General features: G+C 37.8%; 1 pseudogene; it reads right to left on the bottom strand.

The window, feature by feature from the left end:
- Positions 1 to 5,205: 5,205 nt before the first annotated feature.
- LOC142837856 (NADH dehydrogenase [ubiquinone] 1 alpha subcomplex subunit 1 pseudogene) lies at positions 5,206 to 7,895 on the bottom strand (annotated as a pseudogene).
- Between the last annotated feature and the right edge of the window lie 9,267 nt (positions 7,896 to 17,162).

Below are 17,162 nucleotides of genomic sequence, written 5' to 3'. Positions count from 1 at the left end.
GAGTCACACACTTCTTTGGCTATTTTTAAGATCTTTTTTTTTCTTTTGCTTTGTTTCAGTCTGGTGAAATCTGTAGTATAGAATAAGAGTTTAACAATTTTACCCAGAAACCTCTGAGAAGGGTCACCAAATTAGGTGTAATAATGCTCATTGTACATCAACCATGTATTTAACTTGACCCCATGCTATGTGTTCTCACAAGAAGGTAAGTTTTTATCTCTAGAATTGTTTTCTGAGGATGATATTATTGTGCATAATGTGCAGTTTTTTAAAACCATTGCTTTTTGATTTGTTTGTTGAGCAAGAGAAAGAAAATGATGATGTTCGGTGGGTAGGGATGTGGAATGTATCTGGGAGGAGTCGGGGGAGGAAAAAGAAACATGATCAAAAATATTGTGTAGAAATATTTCTGAATAATATTCTTAAAAACTAAGGCAGATTTGTGTACTAATTATTTTATGTGGGCTTTTTGCTTAATCAAAATTAACTCTTATGGGCTAAATGTGTTCATGCCCCCTTTAAAAGGATATTTTTAAATCTTTGTACTTTAATATGACATTAATTAGAAACATAATTGGCACGCATTGAATCAACATAAACTGTATAACTAGAATGAACAATCAGCCAATATGAGGACTGAAGAGACAGCAGGAAATGTGGACACAGCACAGAGACCTAGAAAGCACACCATGTTGTAATGGAAGCAGATCAGAGTGATACACCCACAGGTGGAAATGTGCCCAGGATTGGTGGCCTTCCCCAGAGTCTGAGACATAGGCAGCTGTATGTGTGTGTGTGTGGAGGGGAGACACATATGCCATAAGACACATATGTAAGTCACGTGGTACCTTGTAAGAATCTAGTCTCTTCCTGAGTCACAGAGTTCTCAGGGTCAAAACTCCAGTCATCAGAATCAATGCCACAGTTACTTTACTCACTAAGCCATTTTTCTGTTCTGTGATTTTTGATTTCTAACCACCACTTCTAGGAGAGTATCTCTTTATTATCATTACAGCCTAGGAAACTAAAATAACACTATCATTACATCACAAGAAAACTATTAATTTTCATTAATTTTCCATATCTAGGAAGTTCATGTGAAACTTGTCTGGATCTTTCTCATATAATGTATTTTCAAAATAAAATAATAGATATGACTTGAAAAAAATTCTAATAAAGTAACATTAAATTTATTTTCTTAAAAATCTGGCCATATAGCTCCCTCAGGAAAGAAAGAGAAGATGAAGAGAGGAAGAAAAAAGAGAAAGGGGGGAGAAAAGGTGGAGGAGGAGGGAGAAGAGGAGAGGAAGGAGAAAAGGTGGAGAAGGAGGGAGGAGAGGAGGGGAAGGAGAAAAGGTGGAGGAGGAAGGAGAAGAGGAGGGGAGAAAGAAAGGGTGGAGGAGGAGGAAGGAGAGGAGGGGAGAGAAAAATGTAGAGGAGGAGGTAGAAGAGGAGGAGAGAGAAAAAAGGTGGAGGAGGAAGGAGATGAGGAGGGGAGGGAGAAAAGATAGAAGAGGAGGGAGATCAGGAGGGAAAGGAGAAAAGGTGAAAGAGGCGAGTTTCATCTCAGTATGGAGAATCTATTGCATACAGAATGAATTTCTCTCCTTGTATTATTTTTTATGGGATATTGTTAAGAGATGTTGAATAAAAGAGGTTTGATGGCAATACAGCAATCCCAACACTAGGGAGACAGAGCAAGGAGCATCACTTTGGGTTTGAGACTAGCCTGAACTGTGTAATGGCTTCCAAAAGACTAGAGATCTAGTTTGATGGTAGAGTGCTTGCCTAACTCTAATAATAACAATAATAGTAAATAATAATTGATGGAGGAGGGTCATCTGTCTATCTGTTGCTTTCATTGGTTAATTAATAAAGAAACTGCTTGGCCTGATAGGTCAGAACATAGGTAGGTGGGGAAAACAGAATAGAATTCTGGAAGAAAGAAAGCTGAGTCAAGCAGATGATATAGCTCTCCTCTCCAAGATGGACGCAGGTTAAGATCCTTCATGGTAAGCCACCACCTCGTGGTGCTACATAGATTATTAGAAATGGGTTAATCAAGATGTGAGAATTAGCCGGTAAGAGGCTAGAGCTAATGGGCTAAGCAGTCTTTAAAAGAATACAGTTTCCATGTAATTATTTTGAGTAAAGTTACCCATGTGGGAGCTAAGCAATGGGAAATGGCCCACAGCTCCTCACTGCAAATAATAATAATAATAATAATAATAATAATAATAATAATAATAATGATAATAATGTGCTGTTTCTGGATAGTTTGTGCTACACAATAAGACCCTATCTTAAAAATGAATGTGCATGATAATTAGGAATATTAATTCTCTCTCTTTTTCATATTCTTTTCCTGATTACGTAAGAAGGGGACTCCACACGTGTGAGCTCAATTTGTAACCACATGTTCAAAGAGGTAACCTGCTCGCCTGCTTTTTTCTTCCACGCTGGACAATCATGTCCTTCCTTTACACTCCTCTCAATGTATTTGTACCCTACCAGATATTAAGAATCTCTCTGAAACCCATCATCTACAGCAATACTTCTCCATTATCACCACTCAGGTTGAGTTATTGTACTGCCCTGGAGCTCTCCGTAGTTCTCAGATGACTTCCTCTGCTTCCTTACTTTGCCATGGAGTGGTGTGAACATTGATCTTATCTCTTATTACTGCATCAGTAGTTTCTCGGAGCTGGTAGTATTCCCAGGCATCCTCTATGCTTCGCCACTGTTTCCCCCGTCTAAAGCCTTCCATACAGTTGGTTTTCGATAAACATTTGCTGAATTGATTTTGAGCTTGAATTCAACGGCGCAGGATCTCCTATACTGAAACAAATCACCTTGTAGATGGCACATTGTTTGGTTCGGTATTGCTGCACCAATGGAGCAAGGCATTTGCTGCAAATTTTTCATCTAAATGGTAGATGCTGGAAAGGATTTTTACAAAAGATCATCCACCGGCAAAAGCGACAGAAAAACAGCCTATGCTATCAATATTTTTCATGCTATATCCTACCCATTCAGTGCAATTCATTTGTGTGGTTAGTACTACGTGGCAGATTCCACTCTTAGATTCAGAATAAAGCTAATTTGCATTGGCACACCGACTTAACTCACTAGTGCACTATTACCATGTAAGCAGGTGCGACTACAAATCAAGACTTGCTGATGGAGTCCCAGCAGGGCTTCTGATGAGTTTTCATTTTGTTGAACCTTACCCAGGAAATTACTGTGTAAAAGGCTTTGCTATTAGTTCTTTTCCTGAAATATCGCTTAGCTACAACTGGCCAAATTCATGGTGATTATACTAACTATACAGACAGGTTAGTAGAGAAATCTCCCTAGGCTTTTTTACTCATTTTCTCAAACTAATTACTGAAAACATAGATATCCAAAAACATTACCAATATTCAGTTCTTAAAGGATTCAATAAGAGAGTTAGTATCAAAAATCTAATAAAAGAAAAAAATCCTTGCTAAAAGTAGAATTTGTACTAAATAGTGTCTACTCTAATATTAAGGATATGGTGGAGAAATAACTACATTTATTTATATAGTTATATATACCATAAAATTTACCTATAAACAGTATAGACCTAAACACACTTAGTAGAATTACATAAGCTCTTTTAATTGTTTAGATATTGTGTTAAATAGAAACAGTGAAAATGAAAATTCCCATTGTTACAACCCCTGACCATATCTTTTGGTTTAACAGTTGTATGACAAAGCCATAGTCACTAAAGGCTGTATAATAATGTGTTTGATAGACTTATACAAGTTGATTTTGGATTTAAGATTATAAGAAAACAAACACATATTGAGGAGTTTCTTTTTAGGAGATTCTCTGAGATTTCAGTACCAACAAATACAAGATGGCTTTGATTTTAATTTGTTTTCTATTTTAAATGGACAAAGAGAACATTTACATGAAAGAACATAATCATACTATGAGAATTGTCTCATTTTTCCAAAAGTTAATAACAACAATAGTGGTAGTGATGTCATTTGCTCTCAATGCTGCTAACACTCAGTGGTGGAGTAAAATTGCCAGGCTTGAGGAGTTGAGAGAAATATCATAGGTAAGGTGCCAATAGTCCCGATTTTAACAAAAGAGATGCCATGTATTCCTCTGTAAACAGTGTACTAAGTGATTTGGTCCACGTTCACTCTCAAAGATCTTCTCATCTAATTGACAAGTGCATGCTCATTCTACCACTAAGCAAACGGGAATGTGGAACTTGAAGGAATAAGAGAATTCAAATGGTTGGAGGGTGTGCTTCTTTCTGGAAATCTAACACCAATAATAGATATGTGTGAAGGAGTAAGAGAGGAACAGCATGGAAACTCACTGACTGGATGAGAGCAGGCCGTGACCTTGTGAGCTGCCAAGTTTGGATTGGATCTGGCTCTCTCTTCTTTCTCCTAAGAAAACAATAGTACCCACTCAATTTGTGCTTAGTTTATGTGGGTGAGGGTTTAACCTACATGTATGCCTGTGCACCATGTGTGTGTCCGGTGCTCTCAGAAGCCAGAGCTTCTTGGGATTAGAGTCATGGATGGTTATGAACTGTCCTGTGGGTGCTTAGAATTTCTTGTTCACTTTTACTTGGTGGTATTAAAGTTTCATTGAGTAATTTTTCTGCAACAAGGAATTCTGCAAACCATTGAGGCTCTAATAATGGCATCAGCTTTCAGTTTTCTAACACATGGACAGAACTTTTGACAAGTACTGTAGGTGATAGACTCAGTGTTATCTAGTTGATGAACGTGGTGTGCTCCATCAAGGAACAGGCTTGAAAGGCTTGAAAATTACAATTCTCAACAATGAAAGCAAAAGACTTTTATTTATATGAATAAAATTGTCAAGAATTACAATGCTGAACTACTAAGATTTTCTTTTGGTATTTACAAATATCTATAAACAAAATTTTTAATGTTGAAGTTATTAGAATTACTTGATTTCCAAAATTACTTTTTTAAAATCCTGTTCAGTCTTTTTTCAAAGTTTTGAAATATTTGATATCACATCAGACACCCTCTGTCCCCCTAAAATTGGCTTCAACTTCACACACACCATTCTCTACTTTTTTTCTTTTTCTCTAACTGTCTAGTGTATCTAGGGGAGGGGATAAGACTGTTGATTAGTTATTTAATTTGTTTGTTTGTTTGTTTACTCACTTTTTTGAAATGATTTCTTATTTTTTTTTAATTTTTTATTCGGCATTATATAACTTGCGCATAGTATATAATATGCTGCATTTGCCTTTTAGCAAGAACAGATGATCATAGCTGAGTAATTTCTTTCAGCCAGGAAAATGCTTCCTTAATCAATGTTCTCCAAGCCCTTGGACACATAGTAGTGGTTGACTCCAGAGACACGTCTATCTCTTTCCATCAAATACCATTGGTAACGAAAGCGACCAACTCTTTTTTCATTACCCCGTTGGAAAACTTGTGGATGTATGCAGTGGACACCCCGGGGATGGTCAAGCACACATCCATAATGGCAAGGCCAGGCAGAATCTCGAACCACGTCTCCGAACCGTAACTCGCACTCCAAACCGCAACCTTATTTTTCCCATTTCCTTTGTGAGCATAATCAACATTCCCCCACGAATAAAAGGGGGAAAACACATTTCAATGTGTCGCTTGACTCTTTAATCTGAATGAATAGGCCTCACAAATTATACAGATAGTTTAAAAACCAATAAATTATCTTACTCGCCAAGCTAGATATAGATATAAGGCAATACAAAGGAATAGCCTGCACACTTGAAGATAAACAGAATAATGATGTTTTCATCACACACTTGTGACAATATTTAACCCAATTATGTGCAGGAAAACAATACTATCTCACATCATCATGGAATAAACATAAAGAAAATTATGATAAGATAATTCTATCATAGTAAAATTGGATGATGATATAGAAATCCTATAAAAACTAAAGACATTCTTTGACATATTTGTGAGTCACTTAAAAGGATGGATCAAACAGAGTAAAAAATACAAAGAATAAATAAAGTAAGATAGATAGATTATAGATAGGTAGACAGATAGGTGGCAGATGTGTATACTTATATACTTTTAATGAGCTTTTTTATTGGAATTTCTAACTCTGTAATTTACAAAGTAAAACATCATTGCACATCAGAGAAAATGAGTGAAAAAGCAGTGTTTTTATAAGATGGAATATATTCCCCAATCACAGTTAATTCTCTAGGATATTTTAAAGGCCCACATGAAGCAGACCATGAAGATATTCACTAGCCTGGAAGAAGCACGACCCCCATCCCAATCAGTTTCTCCTTATACTAGTGGCACTGACTTCCGTTCTTTGTATGTAATAGTTGTATAGTTTCAAATTGTATTACACGTATTTAAATTTCTTTAATAGTTTAATGGCTTAAAATATTATTCTACTCTACCTCTAGATTTTGGATAATTTGCCAAAGTCTATTAAAACTGTGACCATACAATTAACACTAATTGGTGAACTATTTTATTTGTATCTCTGTTAGTTACTTTTCTGCTGTTGTGATAAAGCATTATGACCATGGCGACTTTACAGAGCTTACTTGGGGCCTACAATTTCCAAGTGATAGAGTCCATGACTGTCATGATTGGCAGCAAGCAGGTAGGCAAGGCTGAAGCAGTAGCCGAGATCTTACATCAGCAGGAGAGAACACCCTAACTGGGAATGACGTGGGCTTTCTCAAACCTCAAAGTCCACCGCCGGTGACAAGCCTTCTCCAACAAGGTCATACCTCCTAATCTTTTCCAAACAGTGAAAACCAAATATTCAAATATCTTTACAGGGAAACCACCACAATGAGTCATCGCTAAAGAGAACTGGGGGAAGCGCTATCTACATCTTGTTGGTGCTGTACAGCAAGAATCTGAGAAATACACGTGTCTAGAGCATTTGTTAACACACATATTTTAAACATTTCTATGCTAAATGTGATGAGAAAATATCAGTCTTTATGGACTTAAACTTTAAGCTTTGATTTGGAAGCAGACTATGTGTTTCAATAGTAAAAAATGATTTAAAAACTCTATCTAAATTCCAGCATATGGGAAGCAAATACAAAAGATAGCCACAAATTCATAGTCAGCCTGATATTCATAATGATTTCATAACCAGCCAGACCTATATAATAAAACCCTGTCTCTAAATTAAAAAAAAATAACAATAATAATGATTACAGTGGTGGTGGTAACCATACACACAAGATCCACTCCAAAATAAATTGATTCTTGGAATTGGTCAAGTAGACTTTTCAAAGGTATTCATATAATTTCAAAAACACATAATATAAAAATTAAGGAATTTTTAAACGAAGTCAGACGACTGTGTGTATAGAAAAGCTAGTGTAAAGATGGTAAGTTTTTGTCTTTGCAGAGACTAGTGACATGGCCTGGCATTTTCCTGATGAAATGGATGGTAGTTATGGATTAGATATGTTGGTTAGTAGCAGTAGTTATTTTTATTTAAGTGAAGTATCATTAGTGTGAATAAATGAGATTTATATTGTAATTCTTGAACCATCATCAGGAAAGTAAGAAAGAGAAAGCATAAAGCTGGATCTGAGGAGCTATTTCTTAATCTTTTCATGTTTGGGAGTTAAGTGATTCAAATTCCTTCAAGGTAATTCAGGTCATAATTATGTAAATTAAGCAACCAGCTACTACATAAGCATCCAATGTCCTTCCTATGGAGACAGGTATTTATTTCATGCACTATGTGTGTGATTTTTACATTTCAATACCTTGATCCATTTTACCATCATAAAAGATTCTGGCCCACAGGGACCGCTATTCCTGTGCACTGTGGAGCTGGACAACACACCCACGGGCGATCTTCAGTAGTGTCATTGTTGTACTTGGTCTGACTGAGTTTTCTGTACTTTTTCCTTAAAGACACACTAGGAATATATTCCATGAGAGAGGGTGAGATTAGAAACTATTGGCCTAAAGAATATTGGTGAAAACCGAACACATGATAGATGTAGAATTATTCACAGAGGGGAAAGCGTAGACATGTCTGGCAAAGAGAAGACTCTGAATCTGGTCTTAAGGCTAGAGAGGAGAGCCAGGATCATTCTGCTCACTTCTGAAAGGTTGGAAGTGAGATCAAAATGAATTAGGCAATATATTCAAAGTCCATCAGTAACCCTGATAGCATCAGGTTTGCATCTCTTAGTAAGGAGACTCGAAGGTTTTGTTTGAAGTACAGGAACAGGGCCTTAATACCTATACAAGGCCTGAGAAGCACAGCATGCACAATAGACGCATATGCACATTAAATGTATACATGGGATAATTAATTCCAGGGAACTGCTGGTAAATTGGAGGGAGAAACGTATCGTTGTTTATTGAAAACGGTAGATTGTAGATTTTCAGACAGTTGCAGACTGGTACGCCTCAGATGAAATTTTCTTCTTTCAGTCCCACCCCTCCCCATTATTCACACTGTTATTACTTCATTTTTTTCTTTAAAGTGAATTACCTGCTTTTTATCCTGCTTCCCCCACCCAATTAGAAAAACAAGAGGTAATTCAGATCCTTAAGGTGAACATTGTTTCATTTTCCTTTGTTCCAAACCTCTTATACTGACACCTTTCCGAGTCTGTTCCTCTTATTTAAGACTCCCCTGCGTTCTGTCTTTGTCTTTTACGAGCGAATTTCCCGAGATTTACTCCGTGCAGGCGAACAAAGACTAGGCAGCTGGGTCTGCATCCCAGCAATGCAGACAGCTGGGGCTCTGCATTTCCCCGTGTGCTGTGCTGGTTTGTTTGTTTGCTTGTATTTGAATGGCCAGAGGGACTTGACAGGATTCTACCTGGAATGCCTGAGACCTGGACTCCATTCCCAGCCTGAGTGTAAAAAGCTGAGTTCTGAGGACTCCATAAACAGTCTGTATACCGTCCTGGGCCACTGTTCTGGACAATTCTAAATATCCCTGTCTGGCTGAATTTTACACAACACTACCACAATATATGAAATACATGTGGGCATCTCTGAGGTGCAGGAAATGCCTGAGATTAGAGGGATTAGAAACAGGTCCACTGCCTACCCAGAAGAGTTACCCTTAGAAGATGATAAGAAATCTACCAAAACGCATACTAACAGCAACAAAAGCTGGATTAATAACTCAGTCAGTCTTTCATGTGGATATTTCTAAAGAAATGAGGCGATTTTGTCAAAATAATAGGCATGTTTTCTGATGGCTGTCCTGCTAAAAATATAGCTTCTCCACAGAAGCAGCGGCACGTTCTTGAAATAGCTCCATTTGGCTTGCATCGCTGCGTGTCCTTATCTTAACTGGATGCGAACTATCTAATGTCCTTCTAAACGAAAGTAATTTTTGAACTCAGTGAAGTTGCGCTTCTGACAATCCCTTCCAGATGCGATTATGTAGAAATATTTCGTACAGCTACAAAATGGGCGGCGGGGGGGGGGGGGGGGGAAACAGTTGGAGATGTTCTATATACAGCCACTTTGGGGGGCCTTTCTTTGGATAGCAGAGTAATGTGGTCCGTAAGACAGTGCGTGGATGAGCTCCACAGAGAAAGCCAGCCTTCTCCTGGGCTGTGAATAGCAGCTAGCTTTGCTTTGGCCTTTCAGGCAAACTGATAGCCTGGAAGGAAAATCATTTTATAAATGCAGCATGCCTTTGTTCGGCAGCAACAGCAGATGCTGTTAAAGTCTTATGTCCTGGCTCTGACAATGTTCCAGAAACCTGACCTGCCACAATAGAAATTGCTGAACAGATCAGTAACTGTGCCAAACTGTAAAATTCCACCATGAGACTTCACAGGCAGAGACAATAGAATTCTGTAACTTTATTTTACATTGCTTATCAGAACAGATGAATGTATGTTTTCTGATACTTATGTGTGTTTGTATGTGTGTGTGTGTGCCCATGCACACATATATAATCTGCGTAATAACGACAGACTCTTTATTTCAATTTTTAGGAACTCTTTAGTTGGTGACAGGGGACTGTAGCAAATTTTGATAAGAACTTATGAATCAGGTGCCAGATAGATGACTCTGTGATTAACAGCATTTGTAGATCATGTAAAGGATCTGAGTTTTGCACCTAGCACTCTGTTTGGTTGTTCACAAACACTTATAGCTTTAGCCATAGGGGATTTGTCACCTTGTTCTGGCCCCCTCTAGCACCTGCACTAATACCAACAGACAAACATATACACATACATAATTGAAGTGAAAGCTAAATCTAAAACATAGTATTTTAAATCAGCTAATACATAACCACCTTAATTCAAAAACCTAAAACAACTGATTTTTAATCTTTGTCAATTCTCAGAGCTACTCTTTGTATAATTGGCTATCTAAGAGACTCCCAAAGCATACAGCCTATTTCTATTGCCCCTGGCGACCCCTGAAAAAGGGAAGGAAGGTTCTTATTGCTAAAGGGTATATGAACTTCAGAAAAAGGTCCCAAAAGCCCCTGAACCGGTAACATTCAAGCTTCCAAAAGAAGGAGACAACCAACAGTCCCACCGAGTTATGATACCTAAGAACCAAATTAATGGCCAGAGTAGCACAGTAACCTTACAGTTGCAGTAGTAGCACACCTTGGTGGTAACCAATGTCTAGAATTGGACATAAAACACACTTATCCAGTGGGATACCATGCCTGGCACTAGAAACCTAGCTAACTAATCAGTGCTAGGTCAAGCATGGTTATTGGAGAAGAAACTACAACTATTAATTTACTAAACCAACAATCCCTAACAACAATCTATAAACACTTGTGCTTATACCCAGAGATAAGTGTAGAATTCACCCCTCTTCAAGGAAACTTCTCTTTGCAGCTGACAAAGACTACTACAGAAAACCACAATTAATATGCAGAGTTTTGAAGCCTAGTCCCAGTGGATACATTTACAAACACTCCCATACCTAAGACTCAGGGAGCATTTCAAGGTGTGTGTGGGGGGGGGGAGGGGGTGCAAACAGTTTGTAAGAGCCAGAGAATGAGAGAATCTGATGAGAATGTCTCTCCTAGTAACCTCAGAAGTGACACACATAAACTATCTCCAACATGACCACCCCAACATGAGTTGAACAAGGATGATGCCAACAAATAGGAAAAATCCCAGGGTATCATGCTTGCACAAAGGATTATAGACAACTAAATAAAGCTAGGATCAAGAGAGGTATCATCTCTAGAGACGAGTGTACTACTTGGTTGTACAGTACAGAAGGGTTATCCCTGAAAACATACATATAAGAAATACTATATGGACTTAGTAGATTATGTCTGGAAATACAGATGTATTTATAAATACATGTATGCATACAATAGCAATTGAAGAAAAAGAGGCCATAAATCTGAAGGAGAGTTTGGAAGGATGTATTGGAGAGAGAAAAGAGAAGGAGGAAATGTTGTGATTAAAATACAGTCTTAAAATTGGTATAGCTGTGTTTTGAGGTAGATTGATTCCCAATTTTCTAAGAAACCACCATACTGATTTCATTCAAGTTTGTACTGCCACTAGCAATGGGGGAGTGTTCCCATTACTCCACATCCTCTCTAGCATAAGTTGTCATCACTGTTTTTGATCTTAGCCATTCTGACATGTATAAGATAGTATCTCACAGTCATTTTGATTTGCTTTTCCCTGATGACTAAGGACGTTGAGCAATTCTTTAAGTGTCTTTTGACCATTTGAGATTCTTCTCCTGAGAATTCTCTATTTAGATCTGTACCCCATTGTTAATTGGATTATATGGTGTTTTGATGTATAGTTTCTTGAGATCTTTATATATTTTTGAGATTAACTCTCTGTTAAATGTGGGGTTGGTAAGGATTTTTTTCCAACTCTGTAGAATACCATACTAATTTTGAGCATATATCCAAAAGATGTACAATCATTCCACGAGTCACTTGCTCAACTATGTTCATAGCAAGATTATTCAAAATAGTCAGAACCTGGAAACAACTTAGAAGCCCATCAACCAAAGAATAAATAAGGAAAATGTGGTACATTTACATAAGGGAGTACTACTGAGCTATAATAATGATGACCTCATGAAATTTGCAGGCAAGTGAATGGGACTAGAAAAAAAGTCATTCTGAGTGATGTAACTCAGACCCAGAAAGATAAAAATTGGATGTACTAACTCATAGGTGGTTATTAGGAGTAAAGTATAGAATAACCAATCTACAATCCACAGTCCCAGACAGTCTGGTAACAAGGAGGCTTCACAGATGGATACATGGATTTCCCTTGGAAGTAGAAAAGATCTCCTGGGGGCAGGGGTTTGAGGGATGGAAGAAATAGGTTGGCTGGCCTGGGTGCATGTGGTGGCAGATTGGAGGCAGGATGGAAAGAGAGAGTCACAAAAGACACATCTTGATGGGTGTTGTTTCAGGGTTAGGGAAGAACCTGGTACCAGGGAAACCCCTCGGAACAAGATGAAATGCTACAGTTTGAAAAGGTACCAAGAAATATGGCTAAACATAGATAAAAGTTATGGGTTACTTTAAGTTATAATAAGCTAATAATAATAAGAGCTAGAAAATAATAATAATAACAGTTTATTAATTGTTATAAACTACTATGTGTTTCTTTGGGACTGAATGACTGTGGGACTGATTGGGACAGAAACTTTGTGCTATATAATGGCACACAATTTGGGGCAAGAATTTCCACATAGAGCCTGAGAAAGCTTTTCTTAAAAGAAAGGATTCTAGACAGACAAAAGAACAAAGTCAAGCACAGCTTCTTGACAGCAGCATTGTCTTGGGTGGGCTCTGTTTGCTAGAGGTGAGCAGAAGCATGGCTTTTTCTAAAGAGGCTTCCTGACTCAGTGTTAGCAGAAAAATCCTCACAGCTCTTTTAAAAGGCCATGCCACCAAACACTTAAATGGTGTTTATGAGCAGCTGCTGGTATGCTTCTTGTTCATAGTCTGGAACTAGAAACTCCACAGAGCTGTGATTTAAAAAAAAAAATGTGACTTCTGCCAGTACCTTCATCATGGAGCTAGACTTTTGGGAAGCCAAAGAGTGTAGCAGATCCAGCTGCCAAAGCTGCAGCTTTAATCCTAACCATGTTACTTAGGAAATAAAAGACTCATGTGGAGAGAGAGAGAGAGAGAGAGAGAGAGAGAGAGAGAGAGAGAGAGAGAGAGAGAGAGAGAGAGAGATACAGTGAATACAGATTCAGATGGAAAAACCTCTAAACAGTTTCAGTGTGTTTAAAATATGAGTAGGCTCAGGAGAAAAGAGCAAAAGGATAGCGAAAGTCCTTTTTTTTAAAAAAGAGAGTAGTATGGCACAGTGGTACATGCTTTTAATCCCAGAACTTGCAAGGCAGAGTCAGGCAGATCTCTCTGAGGTTGAGGCCAGTCTGGTCTACAGAATGAGTTCTGGGACAAGCAAAGATACACAGAGAAACCTTGTCTCAAAAAAAATATGAAATACTAAAAGAAATTTTAAAAGAGAGCCACATAAAGATGGAAAAATACACAATCTGGATATTGTATGTTTTTGTGTTGTCTTTGAATGGTTTGACTGCTGAGGAAGGAGAAAATACTGCTAAAAGACATTTGATTATTAACACTGTTGGACTGATCCAACCCATATATTTTTAAAATATCTTGACTTCAAAATTTAAGTCAAAAGTTATGTTATTTTGGAGAAGAGGCTTTGCTTTTGTGTCTACAGGAAATGAGAGGCTGTGGATTCATTCTGAGTTGGGAAAGGTTTGATCAAGAAAGACCCTGGAGAAATCTCCAATAGGAACAAATAGCCCAGATGATCCAACATTTCAGATAATCTCTGTTGTAGTTTCTTCTGAGTTGCATACCCAGAACAATGTCAAGACAGCTGACTGAGATAATCCATCCTCACCAAATACTCCAGTCAGGACTTGACCATAACCCTAGATTTTCTCTATGTCTCCATAAGACTATCAGCACTCCCATTCAGCAGAAAGTAGCTAGAAAACTATGCCGACATTCCCAATACATGGATCATGGATGTTTGTCTTTGTTTAGAGTGTTGGTTACAAGTTATTATGGATAATTGTCAGGAAAAAGGTTAAACAAGGCAATTAGGTTCAGATTTCTTCTTTGTAAAGAAAATAAGGGGAAATGCTTTAGCAGAATGCTCTTGTACACTGTAAATATTTGTCACTCATATTGGTTTAATAACATGCTGATTGGCCAGCAGTCAGGCAGGACATATAGGCAGGGTGATCAGACTAGGAGAATTCTGGAGAAAGTAAGGCTCATCTGCAGTTGTTACACAGATGCAGAAGAAGCATTATGAAAATGCTGCCTGAGAAAAGGTACCAAGCTATGTGATTAAACATAGACAAGAATTATGGGTTAATTTAAGTTGGAAGAGCTAGTTAATAATAAGTCTGAGGTAATAGGCCACACAGTTTATACTTGATAAAAGCCTCTGTGTGTTTCTTTGGGACTGAATGCCTGTGAGACTGGGCAAGACAGAAACTCCCTGCTTCAGATGACCCCAACTAATATTTCTAGCAACAGAAGAAAGAGTGCCTGAGCTGGCTATCTACTATAAACAGATTGGTGACTCCCTTAATTGTCATCAAAGATATTCTATCTAGTAACTAATGTAAGCAGAGGTAGAGATTCACTGACAAGCACTGTGCTGAGTCTTGCGGAAGAAAGAGAAGAGGAATGTATGTGCCAGGGGGTACATGATGAGGAAACCCACAGAGACAGCTGACCTGTGCTCTTGAAACTCATGGACATTCAAACAACAGGGAAATTATAAGGGATCAACCTAGTCCTGTTCTGTAAGGCTGGCCTGTGGGGCTGTTTTACTCTCAGACCTTCAGGCAAGCTTTATTTATTAAAATACAATTGAAATTCCACTACATTAATTAATATAGTTTGTGTGTGATTATTCAGGTCTGGGTGGATGAGAAGTGAAAGCACAGTCTCTACTTACAAGATCTGTTGAAAACCACTGCCAAGTGACCATTCAAAGCCAAATAAATGAAATTTCTACACCCAGAGGAGAGGTGAACATTGGCACGTAACTGTAAATTTATATCACACGAGCCACACATGGCTTACTCATAGCTTCATAGTCAATTGCTGAAAACCAACTGGAATATATAAAATAATCATTTACTTGTTTCTGGATTCTTTGATTGGTTCTTCAAGTTAGACACTATTAGGAGGTTTTAGATTGGCTTGCTGGAACTAATTCATGGGTCAGAGAGCAACTGCCTGTTCTGCAGGGGACAGTAAGCTGTCAACTCCTTTTTTTTCTTCTGTCATGCCACGTATACTTCATACTCGTTTGTTTCCCAACATCTTTGTGACTTGACTCTATCTGAGCAATACCACTACTTCTGCTAGATACTATTGAAGAAAGCAAGTCATAATGTCAGCATTGACTTTTAGAATGTGGTGAAATATAACTTACCTCTGGTTAGAGTATCTAAACATCACATTGACCAAGATTCCAGAGAGGAGAAAAATTTGTCCTTTCTTTTAAAAAAATCTACCATAGAAGATAATTAAGTTGTTCTTATTCCTATATTTGCTGTCAGCCTATGAGAGAATATTATTGCTATGAAATACTTGGCAGGATCCAGATGTATGAAGTTATTACAAGCAAGAGAGAGGACGCAGTAGTATGAAAATGGAAATACCCATGCCTGAGAGATACCTTGACTTTAAACTACACTTGTATACCTCAGCTGTATGAAGAAGAAATTGTTCTTTGTTTTGGTGGCAGTGGAATCTGGGTATTTGGGGGTGGGGGTGTCACAGGGATGATCATACTGGCCGATGACCACAAAATTCAACTGGACATGGCAAAATTGTGACAAGAGAAATCACCTGAGTATCAGAACAGAGGAACAGCAGGAACAGCTGACCCCTACAAGCTAGATGACTACTTTATGTCTTTAGCTCAATTTTCTTTGGGTGATTTGTAAGTTATTACTAAATGAACTCTAAAATATCCTTCTGTTTAGACAAATGTTAATGGGTCACTCAGACTACATCCAAGAGGGGTCCCCTCCAGGAGACTACAAGGCTAAGAATATGTCTGCAAAAGGAAAAAAATATCAGGATTCCCAGTGTCATATACAAAACTATTGGAATTATGGCTGCCTGCCGGAATTCTGTAAGAACTTGAAATACACAAATTTGCTAGCCAGATGTGGCTATTTTTTTCCTCAAATGAGACAGATGTTATTATTGAAAATAATAAATTGATTACATAGGTTAAGTAATCTTGTAATAATTATAATAAAAACCCAAGTATATTTCCACAGAACAGAGAATGCAGTCTTCCGGAGAGACTTTGTTTGCTGATTTTAAAATCGTATCTCTGTGTGTATGTATGTGTGGGGTGTGTATGTGCATGTTTATATTTTGTACATACATATTCCAAACATAGATTTGTGTGCATGCCAAAGGTTAGCATGTGTCTCTTCTTCAATTCATCTTGAACTTATTTTCTTATGCTTTTATTATACATGGTTCCTCACTGAACATGCAGTTCACGGATTCACCCAAGCTTGCTGCTCAGCGAGTTCCACGGCGATCTATCTCTACCTCACTAGTGCTAAGATTACAGTTGAATGCTTCCACACCCAGTTTTTCAAGTACTTGCTGGATACCCAAGTTTAGATGCTCATGCTTTCCAGCTAAAACATCTCCAAAGATCCCCTGCTTCATATTTACCCTTCTGAATACATAAACATCTCACATGGTGCTCAAAACCAAACATAAACCACGCTGCTTCAAGGACTAGAATAAAAAGCAACTCTTGAGTCAGCAAGTACTACAATATGCAAAATGAGGCTACTCAAGGAACTCCTTTAAACACTTTTATGCCTAGGCCAATTGCTACCATTCAAACTGTATCTCAAAATTAAAAAAATAAAACTTCTCTAAAATGACCAACTTGGTAGTTATAAAAATATTAGTCACAAGACCAGGTACACAGCATCATTGAAAAATTTGTGTGTATAATAGTTATCTAAACATATCTCATACACACTAGATTAATGCATTTTTAATTAAAAATGTCATTTTTTCCAGTCTTATAAGTGACAATGGCTCCTGTTTAACTTCAAAAGCATAAGACTGGTCAATATTCATAA

This window comes from Microtus pennsylvanicus, chromosome 1, assembly GCF_037038515.1.
Source record: "Microtus pennsylvanicus isolate mMicPen1 chromosome 1, mMicPen1.hap1, whole genome shotgun sequence".
NCBI classification, from domain to species: Eukaryota; Metazoa; Chordata; class Mammalia; order Rodentia; family Cricetidae; genus Microtus; species Microtus pennsylvanicus.
This window is presented reverse-complemented; position numbering and strand designations above follow the sequence as displayed.